The sequence below is a fragment of the Podarcis vaucheri genome (assembly GCF_965113315.1).
Source record: "Podarcis vaucheri genome assembly, chromosome: 8".
In the NCBI taxonomy this organism is placed as follows: Eukaryota; Metazoa; Chordata; class Lepidosauria; order Squamata; family Lacertidae; genus Podarcis; species Podarcis vaucheri.
Window position 1 is genome coordinate 71215457 of NC_138766.1, and position 15825 is coordinate 71231281.

The 15825-nt window shown below is 44.6% G+C and overlaps 1 long non-coding RNA gene across 1 annotated transcript in view; it reads right to left on the reverse strand.

Annotated features, from left to right (window-relative positions):
* The window catches only part of LOC309539643, a 31670-nt gene extending 21114 nt beyond the window's left edge, over nt 1–10556 (reverse strand). The window contains exons 1-4 of the long non-coding RNA XR_014222902.1: nt 10203–10556; nt 8950–9009; nt 4708–4802; nt 1938–2040 (exon numbers count right to left, since the gene is read on the reverse strand). This is a non-coding gene — a long non-coding RNA (uncharacterized lncRNA). The remainder of the gene's footprint in view (nt 1–1937; nt 2041–4707; nt 4803–8949; nt 9010–10202) is intronic.
* Between the last annotated feature and the right edge of the window lie 5269 nt (nt 10557–15825).

Consider the following 15825-nt stretch of genomic DNA (forward strand, 5'->3'; position numbering starts at 1 on the left):
TGGGGGGAGGAGCCACGGTGCTCTGCCGGCAACCTCCGGTTTCCCCTGAAGCCCCGGCAATGTTTACAAGCAGCAGGAAGGCTGTGTGCTGCTGGGCTGCTCTTTGGGGGTGGGGGGAGGAGCCACGCGGCTCTGCCGGCCGCCTCTGCTTTCCCCTGAAGCCCGGACAAGGTTTGCAAGGTTTGCAAGCAGAGGGAAGGCTGTGTGCTGCTGGGCTGCTTTTTTGGGGTGGGGGTGGGGAGCTACATTGCTCTGCCTGCAGACTTTGCTTTCCCCTGAAGTCCCGACAAGGTTTGCAAGCAGAGGGAAGGCTGTGTGTTCCTGGGCTGCTCATGGGGGTGGGGAGCAGCAAATTGCTGTCTCTCAGTGCCTCCTAATTCAACTGCAAAGGATTGCCTAACTGGATCCTGAGCTCCATTTGAAGTTTAAAAATAGTAAGTTTGGGGATTTCTTCAAGTAGCAGTTTTGGGGAAATAGTCATAAATACATGCAAAGCATCTCCACAAACCAGTAATAGTAATTTCAGCTAAAAATGAGCAGGTATCTGGCTCAGGAACAGTTTAAACTGCACAGCTATAACCAGGCATCCTGTGTGTGTGTGGACCATGTTCCTAGTAGCTAATCTTTACTGCTGAAAAGAGGCTCTGATATTCCACTCCAACTCTATAATTCATTATACAAATTCTTACAAGTACAGTCCACCTATACTAAACCAAAAACATTGTGTTCTCTTGGTATTGAATGGAAGCTATTTATTTGCCCTCTTTTCCTCCTCTGTTCTTTGCTCAGTCACTCCATTTTGAATCTTCCTTTCAAAACAACCATGCCTGTTTTGAGAAAACTTCAGAGATTTAGGAACTGGAGCACAATCATTTGATCTTTTTGCTGTTCCTCCATACTCCAAGCCCTTCTCATTTGCACAGCCCTGGTTTCTCTCCCTGACTATTAATATTCTTGATTAATAACAGTAAAATGCTCAAATTTTAGTTTTTGTGACTGCTGCCAATACTGACTTCCCAGTGATAATGAAAACAGCTACATTATAATGGAATGTGTCCTTTTTCCATTCTCATCATTATATACCGTGGCTCGCTTTAAAGCAGCAAAGTGGACAGGAGCCACACACACTTAGCTGTTTTAAATAGTTTAGTACAACATTTGAGTCAGATTTTTTTTCTTGTTTTCCTGCTCTAAAAACTTGGTGCGTCTTTTGGTCAGGAGCGTCCTATGGAGCGAAAAATACGGTACATATTATTAAAATGTCTGAGAAAATACCTGACACCATGCAAGCCTCTCGCGGGGAAAGCATTTCATAGACAGACATCACCAGCAGGGAGACTCTTTTGCCTGTAGCCTTCAATGCTTAAGGGGTGGGTTGTTTATTTCTTATTACTGTTTTAAGCCTGGGAGGTTGGATTGGATGAAGACCAGGGTCCTTCCAACTCATTTATTCTGATTCCAAACATAGGATGCTGCCTTATATTAAGGCAAGCCACTGGTCCACTTGGCTTCGTATTGTCTACTATGCTAACTGGCAGCTTTCTAGGATTTTAGACTGGGAATCTGTCCCGGGCCTACCTGGAGATTGAACTTTTGGCCTTCTGCTTGCTTCCAAAAGATTGGGGCTTGGAAGAAAAAGGTTAATGGGCAAAAACTGCCCCCACCATTGGGTTTGCATGGCGGGCATTTTGGGCACCATGATCGCACTTCATCTCATGTGGGTCATGTGATGAAACCCCACAAAGCGGTGTCCTGTTTTTCACCCTGATATGTTGAAGGGTAAGTGATCTGACATCCAACTTACAATCTTCCTTTTTTTTAAAGCCCTGCCACTGTGCTTTATGCAAAGCAATGTATGTATTTTTGCTCCAAGCAGTTTACGATAATGATAGAGGAAATGCTTTTGAGGCATAAAGATAAAACAAGAAAGGTCTCACCTGCATCCTCTGTCTTGGTAGCAGAAGCTGTGGAGTAAGGTCTTACCACTTGCTAATCACCACACTTTGCAAAATGGCTGCTCTTAAAGGCACAGGGCTGGGGCTGTAACAAAAAGATGATAACCCTTAAACTACAGACATTCCTCCTGGAATTAACTGAATTTATTTTTTGCTTTCGTTAAAAAATAAAAAAAGTTAAGCCAAACTGGATTGCATACTCTTGAGTTTATTTCTTGCTATGAAAGAATACACTTCAAAAACTTTTTAGCAGGGGTCTTTAAAAGAAATAACTATATCTATCTGTCTGTACATCTATACAGCATATGTTTGTTCTGTATATGACAGTGTACATCACAAACATTCTTCCTGAGAATATTGAGGCACGAGAAGCCAGCTGATGTTGTAGAAACAAGCAAAGAAAAAGAGCAGTCATTTTTGACTCCTGGCCAATCTGCTTTGGATATACTAAATCAACAAACTGGACAAGTACTTTCATGGTTTTTCCCTTTTAGGTACCTTAACTGGCCGCATCTAATCTAGATGCGCATTTCCAACGACTATTAAATTCTTTGCTAAGACTTTCTAAAACCTGGAGCAGACACTAGGCTATCTCGCAAGCAATAAATGCTGCCAGGCCTTAGCAACAGCAGTTTATATAGGTGTTTTGGATACCATCCAAAGATTACATCAAAACCGCTCTGCTTATTGAGTGATTGAGAAGGTGCTAATCACTATATTTATATATATATCAAGCAGCCTGTGGTTTTTCCAATGGTTGTAAAGTTAAAAAGAAAAGAAAAACCCATGTATTCTTTGAATCTGAACTTCAGGACATTCGTTATCAGTTAATATGTTTGGTGCAGTGCATTGTACACTGACTGGCAGCGGCTCTCCAGGGTGTTTTGAAAGGAGTCTTACCCAGAATTATTTGGAGATGCCGGGGATTGAACCAGCGATCTTTTGCATGCAGAGCATGCGCTATACAGTGGTACCTCTGGTTAAGAACTTAATTCGTTCCGGAGGTCCGTTCTTAACCTGAAACTGTTCTTAACCTGAGGTCCACTTTAGCTAATGGGGCCTCCCTCTGCTGCTGTGCCACCGCTACGCGATTTCTGTTCTCATCCTGAAGCAAAGTTCTTAACCCAAGGTACTACTTCCGGGTTAGCGGAGTCTGTAACCTGAAGCGTTTGTAACCCGAGGTACCACTGTACTACCATTGAGCTTTGGTCCTTCCCCAAAGGTCAAGCCTGACACTGTTCTTTGATACAAAGAGACATGCGTTATCTTAGGCGGTGAAATGAGGGAGGAAAATGGGTTTGAAGGAAATGGGATGGTTTCAAAGTGGGAGAAAGAAAGTCTCCAACTCCTGCTGCGCCATGGTTGAAACAAGCCTGAATTGAAATTGATGTTTCATCTGAACCCAGGGCCCATGGTTTGTTTCCTTCAGACAAATCATAACCAGCAACCAAGGTTTGTTCTTGCTTTGTTTTGGAGAGGCAAATCAAAACCTGGATTCAGATGACTCAATAAGCCAAACACTGGCTTGTTTCATCAACAGTGCAGCTGCAGAGTGATGAGAAGCAGAAAAAGATCACTGCATAATCTTTTGTCAGGGTGCACTGTGCTGCTTGTTCACATTAAAACCATCGTTTGTTTGAAACTGGTTTATTGTGGCATGCGCATTGGACCAGTGTATGCATTCTCAAGCACTTTGTGCATCGTAAATGTGAAATACAAATGCTAAGTGCTTCTATATATTTTTCATTTTTTTTCTAGCACACTGCCAGCTGTGTACTTTTTTATATTTTGTTTGGCTTTGGGCTACAGCGGGCAACCTTTCTTCCTGGTGTACACAGTTCCTTTGCTGAGAATGAATGAAATGGCTTGCAGCGCTTTCCCTTCTCTGTCTCTTCCCTCTGAAAAAGGCACCTCAACGCCTCTGCCTTTCATCTGTCAGCACAATGCAGACCCCAGTCTGGAGTATTTAACAGGGACCCATCAGAATATTTCCTTGCAGGTTATTAGGGAACGATGTATTGACAGAGATGACAATGGGAACATTTTACTCTCTGCCAATCCACCAGGCACAGGCAAGGTGGCAGACCCTCATCATAGAGTGACAATTAGCTCCCTTTGAAAGAGTTCTCTTGCAGATGAAGTAAGGAGAGATGAGTCAGCCTGAGAATGCAGAAGTGTTTCACTGGAGATGAAAATAAGCCTGCTGTTCTGGGAGGGCCATCTTTCATCTGTTAGCGACTGATGGATATTTCAAAGATTGAGTAGCTGCTCTGGGGTGATTTTAATAAGAGAATATGCATATCTACAGTGGAGACTTTAAGTGGTTTAATACAAGGGCTGCACTGCATTCCCTTATGGCTAACTTTCCTGGGGCTGCATGCCAACATTGTGCAGGAGGAGCCAGTGCAAAATGGGTGGCGCTGTGGGTTAAACCACAGAGCCTACGGCTTGCCGATCAGAAGGTCAGTGGTTTGAATCCCCGCAACGGGGTGAGCTCCCGTTGCTTGGTCCCTGCTCCTGCCAGCCTAGCAGTTTGAAAGCACGTCAAAGTGCAAGTAGATAAATAGGTACTGCTCTGGCGGGAAGGTAAACGGCATTTTTGTGCACTGCTCTGGTTTGCCAGAAGTAGCTTAGTCATGCTGGCCACATGACCCGGAAGCTGTACGCCGGCTCCCTCGGCCAATAAAGCGAAATGAGCACCGCAACCCCAGAGTCATCCGCAACTGGACCTAATGGTCAGGGGTCCCTTTACCTTTATGCCCTGCACACAACATCCACATGCACCCATTAAGATAGATGAAAGATAAGCCTTTTAAAGCCATCCAAGTTGATGACCATCACTACTTCCTGCGGAAGGGAATTCCAGAGTTGTTTATTATTATTATTATTACTATTATTATTATTATTTCAATTTATATACCACCCTTTATCAAAATATATCAAGGCAGCGTACAACTTTTAAAACAATTCAGATCAAAGCTAGTTTTTTGAGGGGGGGGCGGACTACATAAAAAATAACATTATAGATATGGATTGCAGCTAATGTTATTTATACACCACTTCTCAAACCAGTGATGGGAGTGCAATACATTCAGAGTAAATGGGTGTATATACACAGCCTATGTCCAGTCTTTATTGAACATGCATTCTGATTTGTTTACAGGGTGGTTCTATGACAATGAGCTTAGAATCACAGAATTGTAGACTTGGAAGGGAGCACAAATGGTTATCTAGCCCAACCCCGTGAAATGCAGAAAGCTTTTGCCCAACATGGGGCTCAAACTCGCAACCCTGAGGCTAATAGTCTTGTGTCAAACCTAGACAGCATGACAAACCTAGACAGCATCTTAAAAAGTAGAGACATCACCTTGCCAACAGAGGTCCGTATAGTTAAAGCTATGGATTCATGGAACTGAGAGCTGGACCATAAAGAAGGCTGATCGCCGAAGAATTGATGCTTTTGAATTATGGTGCTGGAGGAGACTCTTGAGAGTCCCATGGACTGCAAGAAGATCAAACCTATCCATTCTTAAATCAGCCCTGAGTGCTCACTGGAAGGACAGATCCTGAAGCTGAGGCTCCAATACTTTGGCCACCTCATGAGAAGAGAAGACTCCCTGGAAAAGACCCTGATGTTGGGAAAGATGGAGGGCACAAGGAGAAGGGGACGGCAGAGGACAAGATGGTTGGACAGTGTTTTCGAAGCTACCAGCATGAGTTTGACCAAACTGCGGGAGGCAGTGGAAGACAGAAGTGCCTGGCTTGCTCTGGTCCATGGGGTCTCGAAGAGTCGGACACAACTAAACGACTAAACAACAACAACAACAAAAAGCTGAAATATAATTAACTAAAATTGAATTTCATCCTGAAATACTTGCAGGGTGTTTACACATCTTCCCCATTAATCAGTCATTCATCCCACACTTTCCTCTATCACTTTCCAAACTGCAAAAAAAAGTCTTTAAAAAAAGTGGGTTCATTTTTGTGCTAAGGCAACAGAGCACTTTAATTCACTTTAAACATTAAACCCTAAAGTTGTGGAATGTACTTGAATCCCTCTTGCAAAATACTGACAGTCTGGAGGCACCCTCATAACTTTTAGTGTGGGGGGAAAGTACTTCCCTTTGTCAGCTCAGAACCTATTGCCAAACAGCTCTCCATTGGATCTGAACATGAGAGAGAGCGATCATTGACTTGAACATTCATTTTAGAAAGAATAAGTGCCTCTTTGCCGAACTAGCCTGTTAGTATTTCCACAGTATGATAATTATGAAAATATGTGACAGGTTGTTCTGGTTTCTAATAGGAGACTAGAATGTGACCTTCTGTTCCAAAGTTCCCCACTTTATCACTTCCTTCTCCAAAATATCTGGTTTCACTCTGGTTAACTAAGAACTCTTTCTGCCCAGTTGAATACCAAAGACAGTCTCCAGTCTGCAGGACTGGTTTAACAAGGGCTGCTTTTCACAATTGGCTGTAAGCCAGGGGGCATTATATTGCAAGTAACTCACATGATTAAAAATCAAACCAAGGAAAGGGTGCATAGTACATGTGTCTACTCATAATAAAGTTTGATGAGAAACCCAGACAAGCTCATTATGTACTGGATAGATCTTCGGTGAGATTTGGAAGACTACTGTAAACATCAGAGAGAGATTGTGTGCATTATCTGATTAATTACATTAACAGAGATTGCATGAATTAACTTTTTACAGCTTAACATTTTCCCAGCTCTCAGCATCTGAAAATATTTGCCACAGTTGTATCTCACCCTTTCTCCAAGGACAAAAGAGCCCTGTTCTAGCCTGATAACAACCCTGTGAGATTGGTTAGGTTGAGAGCCAGCCTCACCACAGCTAAGCAGGGTGTGTTTATTTTTTAAATGCTTTTAAACCTTTTCTCTCAGGAGCTCATGGCAATGTTCATGCAATGTTCTCCCCTGCCCCCATCATTACAACAACTCTGTGAACCTGGATTGCCCATTTATCTCTGGATGTTGCTAGACTACAACTTCCATCGTTCTAGTTACAGGTAGGTAGCCGTGTTGGTCTGCCGTAGTCGAAACAAAATTTAAAAATTCCTTCCAGTAGCACCTTAGAGACCAACTAAGTTTGTTATTGGTATGAGCTTTCTTGTGCATCTGAAGAAGTGTGCATGCACACGAAAGCTCATACCAATAACAAACTTAGTTGGTCTCTAAGGTGCTACTGGAAGGATTTTTTTTAGTTTGTTTCAACTTCCATCATGTTGACATGTCCACAGAATGGAAGACGGTTTGCTCTTTGGGGAGCTGGCTTCAGGCACCAGGTCCCTTGGCAGACCAACTCTACGTTGCAAAGATATCTGCAAACAAGACATGAAGGCTGGCGACATTAGCCGTGCTATGTGAGAAGCCCTTGGAGCCGGCTGCAGTGCCTAGAGACAGACAGTCGGGTCATGTTTCCAGAGCAGTGACTAGAGGAGGAACAACCACTGGGAGGAGCACAGAGAGAAGAAAGGCCACGGTGCATCTGCAGCGGCACAACCAGACGCCCCAGCTGCAACAAAACATGTCTCTCCTGTATCAGTTCCTACAGCACAGCAGTTGCTGCAGCTCTCCAGCCAAAGGTGCACTCCTCCTTTTTGTCTCCTAAGACAGACAGATGCCAACAGTGACAACTTCCATAATCAACCACCATTGGCCATGCTGGTTGGGCTGATGGCATCTAAAGTGTAACACGTGTCTCCTAGTGCTGCTCTACATTCTAACTCAGGGGTGGCTAATCACAGGACTGAGAGCCAAATGTGGGTGGGACTTCTGGGGTGGCGCCATCGGTAATGGCGGATTCCCTCTGACTCGGAGGGGACTGGCTCTGCGGGAATCGGGTCTGCACCGCTACGGCGAAGCGGGGACCCTTGAAAAATCACAGGCGGGTGAAGCCTGTGACCATGGGACTCGGGCACCTTTTGCGCCCCCCAACTTTAAAGACTATTTAAGAAATACTGTAAAATTAATGAATGTTAGAATGATGTCAGAATGAAATTAAGTGGTTCTAGCAGCAATGTCATAAAGGTGTATGAAAAAATGGTTGGTTAATACGTGAGAATTTAAAGCTATAATATATTAAGTTAAAGGACTAAGACAAAAACAAAGAGGGAAAGGAATTGCTGAATTAACCAATTGAACCAAAATACAAAAAAGGGAGGTGAGAGGAGGTCAGGAGAGTAAGGAAGTGAAATGTAAGATACAGAAGGATAAATTTGCTTCTAAGTGTTTTTTCTATATATTTTTTTCTATACTTTGTATTTTCTATGTTTTTCTCCTTTTTTCTTTTTTCTTTTTTTTCTATATTTTTCATTGTCTTTTATGTAATTTTTTGTTTTTGAAATTTCAATAAATATTATTTTTTTTAAAAAAAGAGAGCCAAATGTGGGTGTTTTCTGTCTGGTTCTCAGGACTCTCCCTAGGCCAGACTCCTCACCGGCCCTGCTTCACACAGTCCTTGGGTGTTTATGCCTGGCTGGAATATGTCCTTGAGTTCTGGTACTGTTTCTCGCTTGTCTTAGAGGGGGGATACAGAGAGTGGGAGGTGTGGGCATGTATAGTGAAGCCCTGACTAGGGAAGTTTTTAATGTTTGATGTTTTACTGTGTTTTTACTATTTTGCTGGGAGCCACCCAGCGTGGCTGGGGCAACACTGTCAGATGGGCAGCATATAAATTATAAAGTTGTTGTTGTTTGCTTCTGTTGTTCTGCCGGTTTTGGCTGCTGGCCTGCTCACCATTGGCACATGACCCTTCAGTGGTTGCCCAGAAGGCATTGCAAAAGGTGAACCACACCTGTTCTAGTAGCTTCACCACCCAGGCTCTCTCTGTTGCTAAAAATGATGGGTAAATTCCACACATATCCAATCCTCCCCTCCAGGGTAAAACAAATCCTAAGTGTGCATAACACAGGCAGCAATAAAGGTCACTGGGTGACCTTGGGCCAGTCACGCACTCTCGGCTTCACTTACCTCACAGGGTTGTGGTGAGAATACAACGGGGAGGAGAACTCTGTACACCACCTTGCGTTCCTTTGACGACAAAAGGCAGAATATAAACATAATTAAATTTTAAAAACATTTTCTCTTACTGCTACCATTGCTTCTCTTTCCTCTCTCAAATTTCTGATTGCTTGCTCCTAGGGGCAAGTGCCCTGCTTTGCAGGGGGAAACCTCCATATGTACTATATGAAGTCAACTATTCAGCCTCCACTTGGCATTTGAGGTTGTACAGCCTGAGATTTCTGCATTGCAGGGGGTTGGACTAGATGACCCCTAGGGCCCCTTCCAACTCTGCAATTCTATGATTCTGTAAGGAGAGCATTTCCAAAAATGCAGAGCTGGTATAGTCTGCTTCCCATGTCACTTGTTTTACTATTTAAAGACCATATTGAGCGTTTCTCCTTAAAGAATCCACACAGCTGTGGAGGATTTGTTCTCATTGGGAAATTGATTGGTGGAGGAAGGGACAACAGATTTAATTATGCAGGGACAATTTCTAGCTATCTTTCTAAGTACCCAGACGCAAACAAGGCCACCCAGAATTTCCTATGTCCAGATCCCCTTTCTCTTTGATCCCCATTGAGTAAACTATCAGGCATGCTTGTCCTCAATCAATACCCCATCAAAAGTGCCCTGGTTTTGTAAAACACCCCTGATTTCTCAAACTAATGACTAAGTCATTGAGGAAAGGGCTTGCTAAAGGAAGCACAGCAGGAAGCAAAGCGCAAGCAATGAGCCATTCCTCATGGCATTGCCAGGACTGGGAATAATCAAAATGGAGCTGCTCTAGCAAGACGTAGCTATATTCAGCACGTCCATGTTAGGCACTGGTGGGTGAAAAAAATGGACAAGTTGATGTTTACTTCCTTTACATAAACAACTTAATTTTTATCAAATTTCCCTCTTGTGTCAGGGACAGGACTAAACTCTGGACTATAACCACTTGGAGGCCCATGGAGGGCAGTAGTCCTGTAGCTCAGTCCACCCTCTGTGAATTTTCAGTTTTCATTTAGAAAACAAAAAGAAAACTTGGCTTTTTTGTTGCGCCTAAACTTGCTCACAGTATTTTGCCCAGTGAGTACAAATGAGGCAATGTGATTACTCACAAAGCGCTAGGCCCTTATTCTTAACTTTTAGGACATTTGACATTATTTTATTTAATGTTTAATACCATATAAGCCTTCCTTTATTTGGGTTCTGGCTGTTCAGCATAAGGTCCCAACCTCATCAGGCTTGCCAGGCAACAGAAGGACTCTGATAAGTTGGATCTGAGAGCTGCCATTTAAATTTCCCACGATGCCTTGGGAAAAGCTGTATCGTGGGCAGGTCTCACAACTCACCAAGGGACACCATGCCCTGGAGAATCATTATGAGGAATCCTTTCATGTTACAGAGGATTCTAGGAATTGGGAAGTACAGTAGTACCTCGGGTTAAGAACTTAATTCGTTCTGGAGGTCTGTTCTTAACCTAAAACCGTTCTTAACCTAAGGTACCACTTTAGCTAATGGGGCCTCCCGCTGCCGCCGTGCCGTGGTGGTGCAATTTCTGTTCTTATCCTGAGGTAAATTTCTTAACCCGAGGTACAGTGGTACCTCGGGTTACATACGCTTCAGGTTACATACGCTTCAGGTTATAGACTCTACTATCCCGGAAATAGTGCTTCAGGTTAAGAACTTTGCTTCAGGGTGAGAACAGAAATCGTGCTCCAGCGGCAGCAGGAGGCCCCATTAGCTAAAGTGGTGCTTCAGGTTAAGAACAGTTTCAGGTTAAGAACGCACCTCTGGAACGAATTAAGTACTTAACCTGAGGTACCACTGTATTTCTGGGTTAGCGGAGTCTGTAACCTGAAGCGTCTGTAACCCGAGGTGCCACTGTACTGTAACTCAGTGCATAATGGGGCCTGAACAGACAGGCTGGGCCTTATTGTTGCCTTATATGCCTTGCACCTAACACTGCCCTGCACAGGAGATGAGTCAGGCCTGGTGGGCAGCTTTGACCTGTGTTCCTGGCCTTATCACTGCATGCAGGGAGTCAAAGCAGTGTTTGCTGTACTATTCTCTCCTTCATTTTCACAATGTGGAGATATGGGGTGTCAGTCGTGGTCAACAGGAGGCTTATCTATGGCTTGAGGACTCAGTGTTATGTTGACCTTCTATCTGTTGTAGCTTGACTACAGAGACGTGGGCTATCAACAAGCACACTCCTCGTCAACATTTCTGCACAATTCAACCTTTTTACCCCACAAGCAGGCAGACAACCCACACTAGCCAGCACAGCAAAACAGTTTGCCCAGGAAATCCTCATGTATCTTGAAATTCAGTTTGGATAGGAGGCGTGAGTCCACTGAGCCAGCTGATGTGAGGAGTTTTCTGGAGATGGGAATGTATTATATTTGGTAGCCCAAAGCTTAGTTTAGAATTTGCACCCTACCCCTCAGTTCCTTCTTTGCAATGGTCAAGAGCATTGTGAAACAACAAACACGCCAAACCTAACTGTTTAGATTGGAGAGAATTCTTGCAGACCTTGAAGGAAACTGTTTCTCAGTCAAAGAAGCTCATTAGACAACTTAAAGCTCATTCTGCAGCCCAGGGACACATATGTATCAACTCCAGTTCTTTATTCAGATTGCCCATTCAACCTTGTTTTGAACTTTTATGGGAATAAGGAACTGGAAACAAGAACTCAGTTTTAGCCTGGCATATATTCTCATGTGCTTTTTTGGATTGCAGCCTCAGCCCATGATAAAGTAGGGGCAGTGGAATGATTTGTCAGGGTCTTTTTAAAAAAGGTAAAAGGTAAAGGACCCCTGGATGGTTAAGTCCAGTCAAAGGCAACTGTGGGGTTGCAGTGCTCATCTCACTTTCAGGCCGAGGGAGCCGGTGTTTGTGCACAGACAGCTTTCTGGGTCATGTGGCCAAGACTAAACCACTTCTGGCGCAATGAGACACCGTGACGGAAGCCAGAGCACACAGAAACACTGTTTATCTCCCCTCCGCAGTGGTACCTATTTATCTACTTGCACTGGTGTGCTTTCGAACTGCTAGGTTGGTAGGAGCTAGGGCAGAGCAACAGGAGCTCACCCCATCGCAGGGATTCGAACCACTGACCTTCCGATTGACAAGCCCAAGTGGCTCAGAAAGCTCCCCTTCACCTTTTCTTTATCAAAATAGTGAGTGTGTGTATGATTATCAGTTGAAGCAACATTTCTGCAATAAACACCACTTGCCTACTGAAGCTTTCTTTAACACCTATACAAATAGGACTGGGGCAGAATTGAGTAAAAGCTGAATCACTTAACCAACTGCATTTCACATTCATGTTTACATCCTTGTAGCCTCCTATTGTTTTAAGCTTTTGATTCCCTTGCTTGAAAGAATGCCCCTTGTGCCCCTGTGCCATCCCAACCAGAACCCTATGGGTGCATGTCCTCAGGCTGCTCTAATGCCAGGGTTTAAAGTGTTCCTGTAGTCACCACCCTGCTGGGGCTGGGTGGCCACACAGTTAATTGCAAATATCCTTTCCAGGCTGTGGAACGAGTTCAGCGCCTTGCAGTGACTCAACTCGTGGTGGAATGCAAGGCTGAGGATAGTTCCCCAAATATGTACTGTGTGTCTCATGAATAGCTTGGCCACACACAAGCTCATAAAACTTAGTAATAACAGATCACAGGGCTGTGTAAACTGCAAAATGTGAGTTTCAATAGATAAATACAGTGGGAAGTTTGATTCAGGTCCAAAATGAGTTGGCAGTCGTTCCCATCTTCTGCCCACAATGGACATTCAAGAATATTACCTGCTGAACAAGTGAGGGCATGTAGCCTTAGAACTGCTGTGGGTGTATGCTGCGATTCTACACAAGCACAAAAGTCATGTAGAACTTGGCAAGGAGTGCAAAACCCGAAGTTCTGAGAAATCTCAGTGGTTTTTTATTTTTTAAAAAAGAATGTTTCCAGCCTTCGTCACTGGAAGGTGGGATTGAAATGGGTTTAGCAACATCTGATGAAATAGTCAAAACTAGAAGTGACTTCAGCAGGAATTCTAGACATTCAGGCCCAAGGCTGCAGTCTTTTTGCCCTTTTCCTTATCAGAAGTGAGAAATCTCACAAGGTGGGGAATAAGCAAAATAGAGAACATGCCTCATTTGCACCATTTATATACATTACAGAACTCACTTATTATTCATTCGGTCACAAATTGGGTTTCCTTGGTGTGTAGTTTTAATTTCTTCAGGGTACACACAAATGAGGGTTGTTGTTGTTGTTTTACTACCGGCTCCATGTTTCAGATGATGTATAAGCTTGACATTTTTGTTGTTTTTGTCCCGTTACTTCTTGCTGCATCACATAATCCTTAGATCCGTAGGCCCTTATCATACTGGATAAAAGTTGCTAAACATACCACAAGACATTATTGCGTTCAGCTCAGTTTACAACTTAATATTCACTGTAGTTGCCCAGCAACAATAGACTATTTTTAACATTTCCGTTAACATTCAAACTCCAGCTTGACAAGATTTCCAAATAAGCGGAATGGAGGGCACCAATGTATGCATTCATTGTGAGGGAGGGGGGAAATCATAACCCCTCACTGCATAACGTAAGCAATCTAACAAACCCATTCTTGTCTAGCTAGGGTGAGAAACACCGCATGCCAAGGCTAGAGTCTCCCAACTCTAACCATGTTTTAAAAAGTCAAAATCATATAACCGTAAGAAGAGTCTGGCTGGATCAAACAAAAGACCTCTCTAGCCCGGCATTCTGTTCTCGCAATGGCTAACCACAGGCCTCTGAGAAGCCTGCACTTTCCCCATGTGTGACTCCCAGCAACTGGGATTCAGAGACATACTGCCTTCAACACTGGAAGGACGCAAATCACTTACCCACCAACTTCTCTGTTTTAAGCAGGACACCCCAGAAGCATACAAGCCAATCCCAGCTTCTGTTCAATTCCTGGGTGTCCCATTTTTTTGGTCCGGCACTCTGGTGTGAGTCCTTGCACCATGGGACCAAAAGACCCTCAATCTGGCACTCGTGAGCAGGGTCGTGCCAGAGTGCTGAAGATACAGCAGTCTGGCTGGTGCGACCCTCTGACAAGCCCAGAGCACCAGTGCTGTGCTCTCTCGACCCATGCCTTGCTCTCACCCCAAAAAAAGCGGGGCATGTGACCTGATGTGTGTCCCAATTTCAGGTAAGAAAATGTTGGACAGTATGAAATCCTAATTACCTTATTCACCCTTTCTTTCCTATAATAGGAACTCAGAATCCAGATATGGGGAAATCAGGAATAATTAAGAGACATGAATGAGAAACAAGAAACAGGAGAGTAGTATGGTGGTGGTTGTTTTCCATTGCCAAGATGCAAACTAAGTTTAAAAGCAATGAACACCTTTGTAATTCAGCAATGGCTAGGTTTCGTACCATTTTTACGGGGCCTTTTAACAAAGGCAGAAGGTATTTGTATCCTAAACTGCTCTGCTGGTTGCTAAGAGGTTGCTCTTTAGGGAATGGAAATGTCCATACTACATTCCAGCAGCTCAAGAGTGGCTACTGCAAATAGCTGGTTTATCAGTAAAGAAAGAACAGTTTATAGAAAACAAGACAAACTCGATAAGCATGGACAAATTTGGACGTTTTTCTCTTCATAGTGTTTTGGAAGCAGTTCAGGTTTGGCTTTGGTCTAATCTTGGAGGATGGTTTTTTGGTGTGTGTTTTTTTGTTTTGTTCTGTTTTTCTTCTTTTCCCTAATAATAAAATTATTTTGAAGACAATTTTCAATGTCTTCCCACACATTCCTGCTGGCTCTTCTCTGCTCATAGAAATCCTTACCCAGCACAAATAATATCCTCCCTTCTACCACCCAGAAAGCCTCCCAGAGTGGTTGGGGCAACCCAGTCAGATGGATGGGGTACAACCAATAAATTACTACTACTATTATTGGGAAGGGTCACAGAGCACCTGTTTTGTATACAGATGGTATTGGGTTCAACCCCTGGCATCTCCAGGTAGGACTGAAAATGTCCCTTGCCTGAAACTCTGGATAGTTGCTGCCAGTCAGGGCAGACAATACTATAGTCAGACCTCGGGATGAATACACTTCAGGTGGAGCATTTTCGGGTTGTGCTCCGCGGCGACCTGGAAGTAACGGAACACGTTACTTCTGGGTTTCGCCGCTCGCACATGTGCATAAAATGACGTCACACACATGTGCGGAAGTGGCAAAAAGCGACCCGCGCAGATGCGTGTTACGTTTGCTTCAGGATGTGAACGGGGCTCTGGAATGCATCCCATTCGCATCCAGAGGTACCACTGTAATCTAGATCAGTGTTTCCCAACCGGTGTTCCGCGGCACACTAGTGTGCCGTGAGACACCGGCTGGTGTGCCGTGGGAGGGAGGCGGGCGAGTCGGGTGGCGAGAGGCGGTGGCGGCGAGGATCCGCGTCGAGCCGGGGGCGGCTCCGCGGTGGTGGTGCCGAGCGGCGGGGCAGCGCGCGCAAAAGGGAGGAGCGCGAGACAGCGGAGGAGGAGGAGGCCGGCATGTCCGGGCAGCAGCAGCAACAGCAGCAGCAGCAACTCCCGGCGACGGCTCCTCCTCCGCCCGCTATCGCCGCCACCACCACAACAGCCGCCGCCGCCTCAGCTGCCGCCGCCCCTCAGTCCCTCGCTCTGCTGCCTCCTCCCACCCCGGCAAGGGGAAGGGAAAAAACGTTCACTTTTGTGCGTCCCTCCCGGCGTGACGCTGCACGCTGACGTCACGGGGCGGGGCTTTAATGGTGGTGTGCCGCGAGATTTTTTTCCGGTAAACAGGTGTGCCGTTGCCCAAAAACGTTTGGGAAACACTGATCTAGAT